General features: G+C 39.3%; 1 pseudogene across 1 annotated transcript; it reads right to left on the bottom strand.

Moving 5' to 3' along the window:
• Positions 1–4,791: 4,791 nt before the first annotated feature.
• LOC308415321 (proline-rich nuclear receptor coactivator 1-like) lies at positions 4,792–15,645 on the bottom strand (annotated as a pseudogene). The gene is made up of 4 exons: positions 15,592–15,645; positions 12,112–12,203; positions 5,610–5,753; positions 4,792–5,569 (listed from the first exon to the last, which is right to left on the bottom strand). The product of its transcript is annotated as a proline-rich nuclear receptor coactivator 1-like (transcript).
• Between the last annotated feature and the right edge of the window lie 1,728 nt (positions 15,646–17,373).

Genomic DNA, 17,373 nt, shown 5'->3' with positions numbered 1-17,373 from the left:
AGCCAAAAGTAAAATTGAATGGGAAACACAGTAAAATTAACAGAGACAACATGAATACACAGAAATTTTTACAAATTTATTTCTGCGACTTAAATGTTAAAACAAAGAATGTTATGGCTGAAGAGTTGGCTCTATAGTGTAATAATTTGTCAGGCCATACTTCTTCTTGGATTTTGGATGCCAGGAACTCATATAAAAGCCATATCCCAGGGCTGGAGAGATGGCTCAACAGTTAGTAGCACTGACTACTCTTCCATAGGTCCTGAGTTCAAATTCTAAACACCACATGGTGGCTCACAACTTTCTGTCATGGGGATCTAATGCCCTCTCATTGTGTGTCTGAAGACAGTAACAGCGCTTACTCACATACATGAAATAAATACATAAATCTTTTTTAAAAAGCCATATCTCGTAGCATCTGGTACTTCTGTTATAAGGAAATCAGGAGATGTGAGACAGATTCAGGACAAGTGCCTGAAGTTCTCAGGCCAAGTAGCCTGGTTTTCTGGTTTTCAGCAAAAAAAATAGCATGTGTCATAGAATATGGAAGAGAAGCATAACACTGGGGAGAGTGGTCCGACATCCCATATGTGTACTATGGCATAAATGTGCTCCACTCACAAATTAATAAGCACAAGCTTATAAATATACACATATGCATAGGCTCTACATACACACACACACACACACACACACACACACACACTAAATATTTCTAGTGAATAATAGATTGTTGATACACAGTTACTAACGTGCACACTCATGTCTATATGGTTTTGCAAGTGTTGAACCAGCTTTAACTTTACTGCAAACTTTAAAGGATGAATATCTAGGTTAAAGTGTTCAGGATTGAAGCTGTGTGAATCCCCTAACCTACATTTAGTTGTCTTTTGTAGATTCTGTTACAGAATCTCATGTTGCACACTGAGCCTCTGAATGGCCTCTTCCCGAAAGGACCTACCCAGATTGTACTTGAGACTGGAGAGATGGCTCAGTAGTTACTAATTAGCTCCTGTTCCCCTTATTCCATTCTCACCACCCATATGGTGATGATTTAGGACCAGCAGGAACTCAAATCTCTTAGGCTCTTCCACCCTCTGCTGGCCTCTCTTGGTACTGCAGAGACACATGCAAATGAAATCCACATATACATAAAATAAAATTAAGGATTAAAGATGTTTTAGTTTCATAAAATGAATCTATTCCCATTCAATCCTTTACAAAAAATAATGAGATTCCCTTATTTTCATAATTAGAGTTTGGAAAGACATGAAAGATTTCAATGTGTGTATTAATAACACAGAATAAAGACTCTAAATGAGTTGTTCCCCCACCATTGCAGGTTGCATGTATGTGTGTGGTGCGTTCCGTTTTTACAAAACAGAATATACTTTACCTATGCTCTTTATATTTGTGCTGTGACTTCAATATTTCTTTGAGAAATGGATGTTTTGAAATTGTAATTATGGCTCCAAGATGGCCAAGTGGTTATGAGTACTTGCTCTTCCAGAATGAGAACTGGGATAAAATTGCATCATAAGTGTAAAAATGAATCATGATCAGAAATGACTACACCATAAGCTCCGGGGGACGGTGAAGACAGGTGAGCAATAACTTAGGCTTTAGGTAGCCTGGGAGGAGTGGCAATGTTCAGGTGCAGTGATGGGTCCTTTGTCAAGTGAACAAGATAGAGTATGAGAGGTCAGGTGAGACACTGAATGCCCCATGTCTTCTGCACTCAGATGCATTACTTCACACACCACCACAACTCTCTGCTAAAGTCACACAAATAACTCACACAGATATAAAACTACATGGAAAAAAATAAATAAAATAAAACTACATGGACCCACAATCTCAGAAAGAATAGGAGAGATTATGAGCATTAATCCACAATTTATAACTATCAAATAAAATGTTTGTAATTATATAGTTATCTATATATAATGCACATAGAGAATCAATAATCACCATCTAGTATATCTAATATATAATTAGAAAAACTATTGTATAAACTACAATAGACAAGCTGATAAAAGCACATTCAACCAGCCCTAATCACATGAGATCAATTCCTGGAATGACAAGCAGTAGCGAGATCTTGGAATGCCATATGGTTCCCTACTCTCTGGAAGAATGCTGTAGTAAGTCTAAACACACACACACACACACACACACACACACACACACAGAAACACACACACACATCATGTTGATCCAGTTTCCTCTAGTTACCTTTATGGCTTCTTTCAGTGATTTTTTTTTCCTAGCCCATATTATTTTTTTTTTTGTTTGTGAATTCCCATATACCTGCAGAAATACTCTTTTACCAGGGAATCCACACACATTTGCAATGTGACACATTTGGCGTTATCCAGGTAGACTACCTAGCCCAGCCCTGATCCATTAAGAACTTTTCAATCTTCTCAGCCTGATTTGCCTACTTCCTAGTAACTCTTCCTATACCACTTCTACCCTGTACAAACTCACTGCCATTCTTAGCCAAAACCAAAATAACCACTATGTTCTTCCTTTGCTGCCCTCTATGGAACGAGATTCCCAGTCATTCAGAGGAATTGATCATTAGCTCCATTCCCTTTCTGAAAGTCTATCACACACATCACGGCCTTGTCTAGTTGCCTTGAAAAAGTCTAAGACTTCTGGGTCACTGTACCCTCCAGTTTCTGAGAAGTTGATTCACTGGCTCAGGCAGTGAAGAATTCAGGCCTCCTTGTATTATTTTTCTTAGCAATCAATGAAACATATAAACTGTACAAGACACATTTGTCCTTGGACATTAAGCTTATGTATCTTGTACAGCTTACAAATGTTAAAGTATCCTGAAAACCACTATTGTAATGAAACTAGCAATCAACATTATATACTTTTTCTGATAAAGCTATAAAAACTCTGATTGTTCAAATAAATTTGTCTCAGCAAAAGTCTTCTGGAGACCCCTCCACTCAGATCTGATTAAGATTTATGTCTCATCAACCATATCAAGTAACCATGGTCTGGTAAGTAAGCATGGGTATTTATAATGTAAACCACCTACTGCATCAGAGACTTGTTGGTCTTGAAACAGAGATTCCAATGGAACTTGAGATTAAGGTCAGAGTTCAGAATATGAACCGTACAACACAGAGTAACTCCAAGATGGAAATCAAGCACGATTCTTCTGGTCCACAACTAGTCATATTGGAACATCAGAAAATCAGCACCTGAGTTTCCACTCACCAAAAGCATGAACAGACCAGATATCTATAACAAGAGACTACACAAACATCATAACACTAGATGTCTAGAGCACAGCACAAAAATTATAAACACTAACAACCAAGGCACCATCTCCAAAAGGCAGCAAACCTATCATAATATGCCGTGAGGAAACAGTTAACTGAATCACAAGACGAGGTTTCCAAGTAGCAATTATGAATATGTCTAAGGATCTTAATAGTGATGTGAATAAATGCCTCAATGAAAGATTAAAAACACAATTGAATGAAATAAAAATATTTCAAGATACTAAAGTAGAATTTCACAAAGCAATAGAGTCACTAAAGAGAAGTCAGACTATTATAAAACTGTAAATGACAAAACCTCAGGAATTTAAGCAGAAATCTCAGCAAGAAGCATAAGTAACAGTTAATGTAAGGTAGAAGAAATGGATTTGTCAATCAAGAAAAGTATGAAATAAAAAAAGATGCCAAATTTTCAGGAAATCTAGAATACTGTGCAAAGACCAAACCTATGAATAAATATAATAGAGGAAACTCAAGTCAAAAGGCACAAAAATTTTAACAAAATTGCAGGAGAAAATTTCCCTAATACAAAGAAAGAAGTATGTACCATGATACAAGACACATACAAAACACCCAATAGACTGAAGAAGAAAATAAACTTCATATGACAAATAATACATAAAATAATAAAAAAGAGAGAAGTCAAAGGAAAGGGTATGAAAAGTTGCAATGGGAAAGGACAAAGTAATACATGAAAGCAGGTCCATTGGAGTAACATCTATATTTGTTTTAAAGATTTATTTTATACATATTTCCAGAACAGGGCATCAGATCTCATTACAGACGGTTGTGAGCCACCACGTGGTTGCTGGGAATTGAACTCAGGACCTCTAGAAGAGCAGCCAGTGCTCTTAACCTTTGAGCCATCTCTCCAGCCCAACACCTAGTATTTTTTTTAAGGGGGGGAGGCCGAATTATTATTATTTTTAAAATTTGATTACAACCAATTTTGTTGGTATTTAGAATTAGAGGTATTTTCAATTTCAATAATAGCAATATTTTGGTAAAAATAGGAAGCTTTCTAGTAATTACAGATTAAAAGTAAAGTCAACTGAGAGAAACACAAACTCCATGTTTACAGTGAGTGTGCCAGATTTAACCTTCAGTAGTACATAAGTAAATTGTTCACATTTAGATTTTCACTTTTGAGATTTGACAGCTGTTCTTTAAAAAATTTCAGTACCTGTGCAAATAAAGTCTTCCATGTGCCTTACCACCCACTTAAAATATCTCCACTGTATATATACAAAACACCCAACCACATCTGCAGGGCAAAATACATACTTTCATAGCAAAACTATAATGTACCTCTCAAATATGAACAATATACACATAATACATGGTATACAGTATTTACAAAATAGAAAATATAATACAAGCTGCTTGTGTGACTTAAGCTCATTGTGTCGGATGCTGCAACACGGAAAGTTTCCACCGCTGTATCCACGTCCTTTAGAGTCCGAAGATGTGGGGGCAATCTGTTTGCAACCTAGGTCTGCACTTTGAGGAGCGTTTTTCAAGTGCACTGCCATCAGCTCGCGGCTCTGGCTGGGATTCTCGGCAGTACCTCCCATTCCAGAGGCTTTGTGAGGACACTAGAGGAAGGTGGGTCGCTAAACTTCGCTCCAGCGTAATTTTCCTTTTGGCTCACTTCTGTTTGAAATGCTGATTTCTTCAAGTGGTGACTTTTAATGTTCTCGGTATTTTTAAAAGGCTTTTTTTTCCTGCTTCTGCATTCTATCAGAGGAAGCAGAATCTTGCCAAAAGTCATTTTTATTCCTTTTTGTAGAGGTGATCTTGGTTAGTGGCAAGTTATATTTGCTTTTCTGTCTGTTTATCTTTGGTTGTTCACACAAGTGTATACCATGCACAAGCTGGCCATGGGGAAGGGCAATTTTCTCAGATTTTCCCATCTTTGATTTTAAAACCTCCTTCGCGAGTGGGCTGTCTGTATAGCAGGGCACTGGCCGCTGGACCTCGCTCCTCCTGCACGGCGACCGGCCCCGCCGCCGGGCTGTGGCCACCCTCCAGGCTCGGCCGGTGCTGCTGAAACCGGTGGAAGCGGCTTGGGAGCTGCCCGGCCGCGCTGGTCCGCACCTTCTTCCTCCGCCGCTTCTTGAGGCCGGGACCAAGCTGCAGCCGGACGGCGCAGCGGGGCGAGGCGCGGGCGCCAGGCACGGCCCGTCCCCCTGAGGAAGCGCGGCAGGAAGAGGGTGGGTGGCAGCGCCCGCGGGTCCGAAAGGCGCGGCAAAGGCGGCGGGGCCGAGCTCACCAACCGGGGGGGGGGGGGGGGGGGGGGGGAGGAACCCGAGAGGCGCTAGGCGGCCGCCCAGAGAGCTATCTCGCGGTGGAACGGAGACGATGGTCAAGGCGCGGGGCTCGGCAGAGGACGGGAAGCAGGCGTCACGGCGGAGGCTGCTGCTGGAAGGTTCGGGGCAAGGACCATGACTCCTGTATTTTTAATACAGACTCCGACATTCAGAAAGGCCTAAAAGAATGTTCTATAAACTCTGAGAAAAAAAAAACAGCACTTCTGCCAGTCTAAACTAACAAAACTGTCAACCACAATCAATGAGAGAAAAAACATTTAATTTTTTTTTTAATTAAACAATTTCTGTCCACAAATCCAGCTGTACAGAAAACACTAGGAAACAACTTTAGCAAGAATAAACATTTAACTACTCCCAAGCAGACATAAGACACAAATAAACCCAAAACAGGTCATGGAAAAGGGAAGGAAAAAAAAAAGCAACACCCAACAAAATAATACCAATTTGTAAAAGTAACTTTTAATTGTCTAATGTAATTGTCACCTCAGAGTCTTACTGCTGTATATAGCTCACCCTTTCTAGCTCTTTTTGAACTTTGGTTGGCTGGTTCAACTCAGCTATTCTGGTCCAAACGCCTCTCCAACTTACTAATTCAATCTGGCTTCTCTCAGCTTCTCAGTGAATTTGTCTGCTTAGCATCAAACAAACTGACAATTTTTTTCAAATCTTCTGACTCTTTCTTGTTCTCCGGCTTCCCCTGCCTCTGCTGACTATCACTCAGTTCCAGTGCTCGATACTCACTGCACTAACTTTCCACTCAACCAAACTCACTCATCTCCACTCCACTCCACTCCACTCAACTAACTGCATTCAAGTCAACTCAAGTCTACTCCACTCCACTCAACTGAATGGCACTGCCTCCCAATTGACTGAACTACACCAAACTGACTGACCTCAACTGACTGACTCTCCATGTGCTGCTGCCCTAAATAGCTTCTCCTTCTTTTGCTGTTTTTGTGAGAGTTGGACATAGTCTATCTCTCACTCATTCTGTCAAATCTCTCTGATACATCAAGTTTTTCTTCCCTCAAACAAACACTTTGCCATATTAATCAAAAGAAAAAGAATCCAGATTTATAAATTTTAGCTCTAGAACTGGATATATTACAACAGTCACCAAAGAAATTCTAAAAATTTGAAGAACATACGTTAAAAAATGTATTGCAACCAACTGAAAGTCCAAAAATAAATAAATAAATGTCATAATTTATATGACCTATGAAAGTTCAATCAAGAGAAAATAATTTAAACACTCCTAGGACAGGTACTGAGGTAAGAGCAGTAACAGAACATCTTCCAAACAGAGAAATCCAAAGTCAGATAGATTAAGAGCTGAATTCTACCTGGCCTTCAATGGAAAATTAATACTATTATGTTCCAAACTATTGCACAAAAATAAAAGCTGAAGAAATAATATCTATCACAGAGGTTTCATCTTTCAGAAGATGACAATTAACATAAAGCCCATCGGCTGGGCAAAGTGCAGACAGTGAGACATCAGAGCACTCAGCCCTAAAAAGAATGTCTGTCTCAAGTTCCTCCTCGATGTTCATGGATCTGAGTGGAAGGAGAAGCAGAAAACTGTAAAAACAAGAGGTGAATGACTGTCAACCAAAAATGTGTGTGAATGGGACAGATGCCTATATCTACTTGGACTGATATGAAAACTGTGCTGCTCAAGAATCGCCTAGGAGTGTGAGGGTAATGCAGTTCAATTAGGATGTTGGTGCTCACTTCCCAGGCTAGAAGACACAAAGATTGTGTGATTGAGCCTAGCTCTGAGGCTTGAAGATGATTTGGGCAAGGGAGATTCCAGTGGCTTACAAACTGACCTGGAATACAAATGTTTATTCCAGGCTCAGCCTAGAGGCTGAATTTGATTCAAACTAACTAGAAACCAGGAAAGTAATAAAGCTGGACAAGCAGACAAGATTGGAACTCAAGGATAGGCCTAGAATTCAGGAACAGCAAAAGGAGGGCTCACAAGCCTGAGCCAGTATAGACTGGTTTCAACAACAAGAGATCTGCAGATTGAGGAGTCAGGTGCACTTGCCAGGCTGAAACAGACCACAGGACTTGTGAGGCAAGCTCTAAATGTTGGCTACAGCACACACAGGAAAACATGGGGAAGACTCAGCAGCCGAGTCTGGCACACAGGATATGCATGACAAGCCTAAGCCTGCAGCTGAATGCAGTGCTCCCAGAGTAAGGTCAGATGGACAAAGCAGGTTGATTTTGACGAGCATCACAAAGCAACCAAAGGAAAAGTATCCATACTTTTACCAAATGAGAAACACCTGACATAAAAAAAAAATCAAGAAAGAATTTCTACCTCCTACCACATACATTCAAAATGTGGTAAAGAGGCAGAGGTAATATAAAATGGTATGAAGAAATAAAGATGATATAAAATGCTGCTCAAAGAATAAAAATATATTTAGTCACTGCGTTTTAAAATATGTTTTTCTGTATGACAACAAACAAGTAGCAACACAGAACTTTGTAAATCAAACTTCATAAAAATTAAAACGTATCTGCACCAAATAACAGCGTTAAAATAACAAAAAGAGTGACAAACCACAAAACTGGAGGATTTATTTGCAAGTCCTGTGCACAATAAAAAATTTAAGTTTTGTAAAATCAAGGTTCAAGGCTCAACAATATGGAGAAAAATAGCACAACCCTAAGGAGATAAGTTTCTTTTTTTTAATTAAAAAATTTATTAGATATTCTCTGTATTTACATTTCAAATCCCCCCGACTCCCATCTACCCTCTGCCTCAACTTGCTTCCATGAAGGTGCTCCTTTTCCCAACCACCCTCTCCAATCTCAGCACCTTGGCATCCCCTACACTGGGAAAATGAGCCTTTGCTGGACCAAAGGCCTCTTCTCCCATTGATGCCAGAGAATTCGATCCTCGGCTACATATGCACCTGGAACCTTGTGTGCTTATTGGTTGGTGTTTTAGTCCCTGGGAGCTCTGGGGGGGGGGGGGTTGGTTGGTTGATAATGTTGTTCTTTCCATGGTGTTGAAAACCTTTTCAGCTTCTTCAGTCCTATCTCTAGCTTTTTCATTGGGGTCCCCATGTTCAGTCTGATGGTTAGCTGCAAGCATACTCAACTGTATCAGTATGGCTCTGGCAGAGCCTCTGAGGAGACATCCATATCAGGTTACAGGCAGTAAGCACTACTTGGCATCAGCAATAGTGCTTGGGTTTAGTGCTGCATATGGGGTGGATCCCCAGATGAGACAGTCTCTGGATGATCTTTTCTTCAATCCCTCCCATGAGTGTTTTGTTCTCCCTTCTAAGAAGAACCGAGGCATCCACCTTCTGGCCTTCCTTCTCTTTGAGCTTCATAAGGTCTGTACATTGTTTCTTGGGTATTCCAACTAGCTTTGGGGGGCTAATATCTGTTTCTCAGTGAGTGAATACCTTGTGTGTTCTTTGGTGACTGGATTACCTCACTCTGGATGATAGCTTCTAGTTGTATCCATTTGCCTGAATTTCATGAAGTCATTGTTTCTAATAGCTGAGTAGTACTCCATTGTGTAAATGTACCACACTTTCTGTATCCATTCCTCTGTTGTAGGACATCTGGGTTCTTCCCAGCTTCTGGCTATTATAAACAATGCTGCTATGAACATAGTGGAGCATGTGTCCTTGTTAGATGTTGGGATGTCTTTTAGGTATATGTCCAGGAGTGGAATAGCTGGGACTTCAAGTAGTACTATATCCAATTTTTTGAGGAACCACTTCAGGGGTAAAAGGCAATTCAGTTTCCTTGTTCATGTATGTTCTAACCTATGAATATGTTGGGGTCATGACACTTGGGCTCAGTATTCTCAGTATGTTCTTCTTCCTAATTGCTTTCCTGTTCAGAAATCTTTTCTTTTGGTACCATCATTCCTAACTGGGACTATACAGCTGTAGGGTATAGACACGATGCATCAAGTTCTTACATATTGACTTTTTAAGCAATGTGAGGCCAGATAGTGAATGAAACTTTGTTTTTAAGAAAAAGAAATTTAAATCAGTTTCTAGGGATGGAAAGAAGCTGAGAGGGTACAGAGACATTGATTACTTATCAAACTTTAGTCACAAATCATAAATAACTGTGGACATCTAAAATATAGCATTGAATAAAGCTTAAAATGCTGTAGAACATTTGGAAAATAATAAACTCTGAGGAGTTTCCTAGAATGATCTTGAACTCACAGGGATCCAGTTGCATTTTTCTCTAGAGTGCTGGGATTCAAAGTAAAAAGGCTTCTAAGCCTTCTACTCCTTTCAAATAGCACCACTCCCTGGTGACTAAGCATTCAAATATATGAACATACAGGTGTCATTATTATTCAAACCACCAGAGACCAATCTTTTTTTATTGGTTATTTATTTACATTTCAAGTATCATCCCGTCCCCCCTCCCCCAAACACCCACTCCTCCTCACCACTCTGGCATTCCCCTGCACTGAGGCATCGAACCTTCACAGGGCCAAGGGCCTCCCCTTCCACTGATACCAGATAAGGCCATCATCTACTACATAGGCAGCTGGAGCCATGGATCCTTCCATGTGTGCTCTTTGATTGATGGTTTGGTCTCTGGAAGCTCTGGAGAGTCTGGTTGGTTGATATTGTTGTTCTTCCTATAGGGTTGCAAACCCTTTTAGTTCCTTCAACCCTGACTCCTCTATTGGGATCTCCATGCTAAGAGTGATGGCTGGTGGCAAGCATTCACATCTGTATTGGTCAGGCTCTGGCAGAGCCTAAGAGACCAGTCTTGATGTTATTTTCTTCAAGGTTAAGACATGGAAGATGGTGGATTAAACACACACACATACACACACACACACACACACACACACACACACACACACACCACATTCTTGCATCTTTGCAAAACAAGTAACTAAGCTAAAAATAAATACCTGTTTTAGAAGAACTCAGAAGGTACCACCAGGGTAGCAATTCATTTGGCCTAACCTTCATCAGTATACCTAATGATTCTAGACCAAATGCAAGATATATTCATTTTGCTAATGTTACTTTAAAGAAATATGTGATGGTTTGTATATGCTCGGCTCAGGGAGTGGCATTATTAGAAGGAATGTCCTTGTTGGAGTAGGTGTGTCACTGTGGGTATGGACTTAAAACCTTCACCCTAGCTACTTGGAAGTCAGTCTTCTACTAGCAGCCTTCAGATGAAGATGTAAAACTCTCATCTCCACCTGCACCATGCCTGCCTGGATGCTGCCATGTTCCCACCTCGATGATAATGGACTGAACCTCTGAACCTGTAAGCCAGCCCCAATTAAATGTCCTTATAAGAGTTGTCTTGGCCATGGTAGACACAGCAGTAAAACCCTAATGTGATTAAACCAGCAGTCAATGCTTCCCAACCTTCCCATCCATAGCCCAGAGTAGAAGCAAGTTGGATAAGTGACAGGAGCCATCTAGGAAAGGTTATGGCAAGTGAGTTTCCTGGAGTTAGCAAAGTGTTTTGGATAACTGTGATGGGTGAACTCTGAGAGGCATAGCCCCATTGCTTCTCGCTGATAATATGCTTTTCCTGCCACTATTCCATATCCCGATTCCTGGCATCAGCCCACCCTATTGGGCAGATGTCCTACAGATCAACATGAAGATGAACTGTCATGAATTAATGCTGTTCAGATGAATTATTTACTTAATAGCATTCCTGAGGTGATTCAAATAGTTTTAAAAAGAAAGTTTAGGGGGTGGGGTTTTTGTTGTTGTTGTTGTTTTGTGGAAAGATGCAGTAATTAGAATCAAGAACTGAATGTGCACCCTCCTCATAGAATAGTAAGTAAAGACTGCAGTGACCTTTCATAAATTACACTAAGGAGAATAATGGGCTTGAAACAAACTTGTGATGAAGCAAAAATATTAATTTTAGGTTAGGTCCAAGGATAAAGCTATGGGTGTGCACTATAATAAAGCAAGGCCATGTGAAACTGTTGTTCTGAACTTATGAGCTTATGAAATAAAGCGCTGCTTTGAACTTACTATCAACATCCTTCTTGAACTCTTTTGTGTAATATTTTATCCATTTGTCTAAGAAGGTATAAGAAAGACAAAGAGAAGAAACAAAGTGTGGCAATTGGGGCCCATCCTTCAAATGTATATGTGTCTATATTTATGTACACACATACATGTTTAGATATGTGTAGGTATGTGTATGTGAACACTTGTGGAATTAATGAGTCAGGTTGTTGGGTCTGGCCAAAGTGTATCTGTGTGTGTGTATGTGTGTGGCTTCACTTCTCCCCTCCTTTCTTCTCCTTTCTCTCTGACTCACAAAGAGGTAACAAACTCTAAACCAATGGCCTGGCCAGCAAGAGCTCTTCAAGCCAGACAGACTTTTTTCTTACTTCTCTGCTGCTATCAGTGGGAGTCAAATTGCCAAAATAAGCAGCTTTGGGCCACAGACTAGCAAAAAGTTAAAGACAGAAGAGTTACCAAAACTCAAGCGGCTCTGGCCCTGATCGCTCGCTGCCACCTCCATACCCCACCGATGCCTTTCTCAGTGAACTGGATGATGGGATAAGCCCCTAGAAGATAAGATTCAACATTGGAGTATCTCATATGAAGAAATTATCTGAAATCCATTTCAGTTCTTGTATATACTGTAATATGTTGTATGTTTGTGTTTGTATTTTTCAGAAAAAAATTTGGAGACTGGATAATTTTTTTTTTGTTTGTTTGTTTTGGAGTCAATTTTTTTTTTATTTTTTTTAACGACTTTATTTTCAAAACAAAGATAAATGTACAGATTTTAAACATTTTTTGCTTAAAATTATACTTTTTTGTCAGTACTGTTTTTTCAGACATTAAAATAATTTTTACATAAAACCATGTAAATATATTTTTTTTAGTCAGTACTTGATTTTTTTCAAGGGCTTGACAGTATGCATTGAAAACCTAATAGTTACAATAAGCGTAAAGTACATGCAAAACAAAACGCAACATGGAAATAGTCAAAGTCTTCTTGTTTTGTGAATATATGTATATTTTTTGATTTCTTTATTTCTTGGACTTCATACAGTCTGTGAGTCTGGGGGAGTGCAAGCCTCTGGGGTTAGCATCCCACTATCAGTGACTGCATATTATGTCTGTTCTTTTGTGACTGGGTTATCTCACTCAGGATGATATTCTCTAGATGCAGCCATTTTCTTAAGAATTTGGTTAAGTCATTGTTTCTGGTGGCTGAGTAGTATTCCATTGTGTATATGTACCACAATTTTTGTATCCATTCGTCTTCTGAAGGACATCTGGGTTCCTTCCAGCTTCTGGCTATTATAAATAGAGCCGCTATGAACATTGTGGTGCATATATCTTTGTTGTGTATTAAAGTGTCTCTGGGGTATATGCCCAGAAGTGGAATAGCTGGGTCTTCAGGTAGTACTATATCCAATTTTCTCAGGTATCGCCAGACTGATTTCCAGAGTGGTTGTATTAGCTTGCAACCCCACCAACAGTGGAGAAGTGTTCCTCTTTCTCCACAGCCTCGCCAGCATCTGCTGTCATCTGAGTTTTGGATCTTGGCCAATCTGACTGGTGTGAGGTGAAATTTCAGGGTTGTTTTGATTTGCATTTCCCTGATGGCTAAGGATGTCGAGCACTTCCTCAGATGTTTCTCAGCCATTCAGTGTTCCTCAATTGAAAACATTCTGTTTAGCTCTGTACCCCATTTTTTAATAGGGTTATTTGATTCTCTGGTGTCTAGTTTTTTGAGTTCCTTATACACGTTGGATAGTAGGCCTCTATCTGATGTGGTATTGGTAAAGATCTTTTCCCATTCTGTTGGTTGCCGTTTTGTTTTCTTGACGATGTCTTTAGCCTTACAGAAACTTTGCAATCTCATTAAGTCCCATTTGTTAATCTTTGACCTTAGAGCTTGAGCCATTGGTGTTTTGTTCAGGAAATTTTCTCCTGTACCTATGTGTTCTAAGGTTTTCCCTAATTTCTCATCTAATAGTTTCAGTGTATCTGGTTTAATGTGGAGATCTTTGATCCACTTACACTTGAGCTTTGTACAAGGAGATAAGAACGGGTCTATTTTCATTCTTTTGCATGCTGAGTGCCAGTTGGACCAGCACCATTTGTTGAATAGGCTGTCATTTTTCCATTGAATGTTTACTGCTCCTTTGTCAAAAATCAGGTGACATGAGGGCTCATTTCTGGATCTTCTATTCTATTCCATTGATCCACATGCCTATTTCTGTACCAGTACCATGCAGTTTTCAGCACAATTGCCTTGTAATATAGCTTGAGATCAGGGATAGTGATTCCCACAGATGTTTTTTTGTTGTTGAGGATGGATTTCGCTATTCTAGGTCTTTTGTTATTTCATATGAAATTGCACATTGATCTTTCCAATTCCATGAAGAGCTGGGTTGGAATTTTGATGGGGATTGCATTGAATCTGTAGATTGCTTTTGGTAGGATGGCCATTTTTAAGATGTTGATTTTTCCAATCCATGAGCATGGGAGATCTTTCCATTTTCTGAGATCCTCCTCAATTTCTTTCTTTAGAGGTTTGAAGTTCTTGTCATAGACGTCCTTCACTTGCTTAGTTAGAGTCACACCAAGGTATTTCATAGTTTTTGTAACGATTGTGAAGGGTACGTTTTCCCTAATTTCTTTCTCCACATGTTTGTCCTTTGAGTACAGGAAGGCTACTGATTTGTTTGAGTTAATTTTGTATCCAGCCACTTTGCTGAACTTGTTTATCAGCTGTAGGAGTTCTCTGGTGGAATTTTTGGGGTCACTCAAGTACACTATCATGTCATCGGCAAAGAGTGATGTTTTTATCTCTTCCTTTCCAATTTGTATCCCCTTGATCTCCTTTTGCTGTCTAATTGCTCCAGCCAGGACTTCCAGTACTATGTTGAATAGGTAGGGGGAGAGTGGGCAGCCTTGTCGAGTCTCAGATTTTAGTGGGATTGCTTCAAGTTTCTCGCCATTAAGTTTGATGTTGGCTGTTGGTTTGCTGTATATTGCTTTTATTATGTTTAAGTATGGGCCTTGGATTCCTGTTCTTTCCAGGACTTTTAACATGAAGGGCTGTTTGATTTTGTCGAATGCTTTCTCAGCATCTAGTGAGATGACCATGTGATTTTGGTCTTTGAGTTTGTTTATATGGTGGATTATGTTGATGGATTTCCTTATGTTAAACCATCCCTGCATCTGGATAATTTTTTAATTGAAATCTGACATCATCTGCCCCCCTTCCAATTTCTTCCTCCAACCCTCCTCATTTATCCCTACCATACCCCCACTACCTCTCAAAAGCATGACTTCTTTTATCTTTTGTTATGGTTACTCACACATACTTAGATGTATGTAAGTAGAATCTGCTCAGTCTGTTTAGTGCTGCTTGTATGTTTATAATTTCAGGCCACTGGATAATCAATTGAGGCACAGAGGGGATCACTAGAACTATTTTTTCCTCTCTCACCATTTCTTACTTGCAATTCTTTGGCTATCAGCAGACCCCTGTGAAGTTTCTCCCTTCCATTATGTTAGCATGCCTTCTGATGTTGTACTTGGTTAGGTCTGGTTTCGACAGCAACATTGTTGAAGTAACATGGTCAAAATGCACCTGCATTTTCTTAGAAAACAATCTCATAGCAGCTTTCCTGATCTTTCTGGCTCTTGAGTGATATTTATCCTATTTTTTAGGATATGTGGGAAGATATTGATTTAATTCTCAAAGAAAAAGACTACCATTGATGAACGGGATATTGCATTTGTCACATATATATTCTCTCAAACCAAGATCATGTCAGGCACATAACCATCTGTAGCTTCAGTTCCTAGAGATTTGGCACCCTCTTCTGGTCTCTGAGAATACTACATGCACATGGTATACATACTTGCATACATATGTATATTCATACATAAAATAAGAATAAATCTCAAAAAAAAAACACTCACATATTCAATTACAAATGATTCTGGGATGATTAACTTATTCAGTGGGACCACCATGCTATATTGTCACAAGAGCAAACACTAGAGGGAGCTATACCTTTACATGTTAAAAATAAAGCTTTAAAAAATATATACTGAACAATTTTTGGAATCTTGAGAAGAAAATATCACAAAACCAAAATTACAAATACTTTATATTTCAGCTTCACTAAAAATGTAAACATTTACATTGATATAAGAAAAAAAAGATGAGGTAAACTGGGTATGGTATGTCTTTAACCCCAGCACTGGAGAGGCAGAGGCAGATGGATCTCTGTGAGGTCAGGGCTACACAGAAAGTTTCAGTCCAGCCAAGGCCATATAGTGAGGCTTTACCTCACAAACAAAAAGATAACCTACAGAGTACAAAACACTGTCAATATATATCACAATCCAATAGTTGATCTTTATGTGTAATTTACATTAGGTGAAATGATCAAATAGAGAATTATCAGAAAAATAAATATGGTTTATAATTTTGAGGAGAGGGGACTAGAGAGATGAGTCATCAGTGCAGAGCACTTGGACTCTGGGTTTATTTCTCACCAGTCCCCAGATCGTGATTCGTGACCATCCATAACTCCAGACACAGAGCACTTCATGGCCTTTTCTGGTCTCCACCATCACCAAAATATTCATATACATAAAATGTAAAAGTTCTTGAGAATTAAAACAAATTTATGGAAATCTACTCAAATTTGTAAGTTAAAAGAAACAAATGATAATTTTAAAAATTAAATAGCATTATTCTCCTTTCAGACAGCTAAGAACTGTAAGGACATAGACTACACAGCAAATGAGCAAGCCTCATGAACTTCTGCAACTGAAAATAAATAACTATTTAGTATACAATCCTATCAAAGTGTAAAATGGCCATATCATATCATTTCCAGACCTTTCTCTCTCTTTCAAAGCCTAACTTTGGTTAAAATATATTAACACACACACACATACACACACATGCAAGAATATTCACATTAGCATTCAACATTCTAAGCAAAATCCCAGTTGCTCAAGAATCAGTCATTTTAGTTTTAAAAAGATGAATCCATTACAATGGCAGTCAAGATGCAAGAATCTCCAAAGTATGTTTAATATATTAGCCAGTGGAAGCAGGGAGAAGTATTTTGCATTAAGTCATGTGTCACCTAACAAGGTAAAGGGTAGGCCATTTCTTCATTGTGTGACCATAATTCATACACATTAAGATAATTCCAACCTCCTTAGCTGACAGGGCAACTGCTGCACACATAGTCTATTGCTAACTAAAGCACTATTACTAAGTACATGAAACAGTAGCCTTAGTTATAATGGCCAGATGCTGGAAATAAAACCCAGATGTCTGTCAACAGAGAAATAGATACAGAAATTGTGCTACATTTACACAATGGAATACTACTTATCTATTAAAAACAATGATTTCATGAAATTCCTAGGTAAATGGATGGAAGTAGAAGTTGCTGGGTGAGGAAACCCAGGGTATGTACCCACTGATAAGCAGATACTAGCTCCAAAAACTCCGAACACCCAAGATACATTACACAGAACTTATGAAGCTCAAAGAGAAGGAAGGCCAGAAGGTGGATGCCTCGGTTCTTCTTAGAAGGAAGAACAAAACACTCATGGGAGGAAATACGGGGGCAGGGGTTGAAGAAAAGATCATCCAGAGACTGTCTCATCTGGGGATCCATCCCATATGCAGCCACTAAACCCAAGCACTATTGCTGATGCCAAGTAGTGCTTACT

This window comes from Micromys minutus (assembly GCF_963924665.1).
Source record: "Micromys minutus genome assembly, chromosome: 1".
Taxonomy (NCBI): Eukaryota; Metazoa; Chordata; class Mammalia; order Rodentia; family Muridae; genus Micromys; species Micromys minutus.
This window is presented reverse-complemented; position numbering and strand designations above follow the sequence as displayed.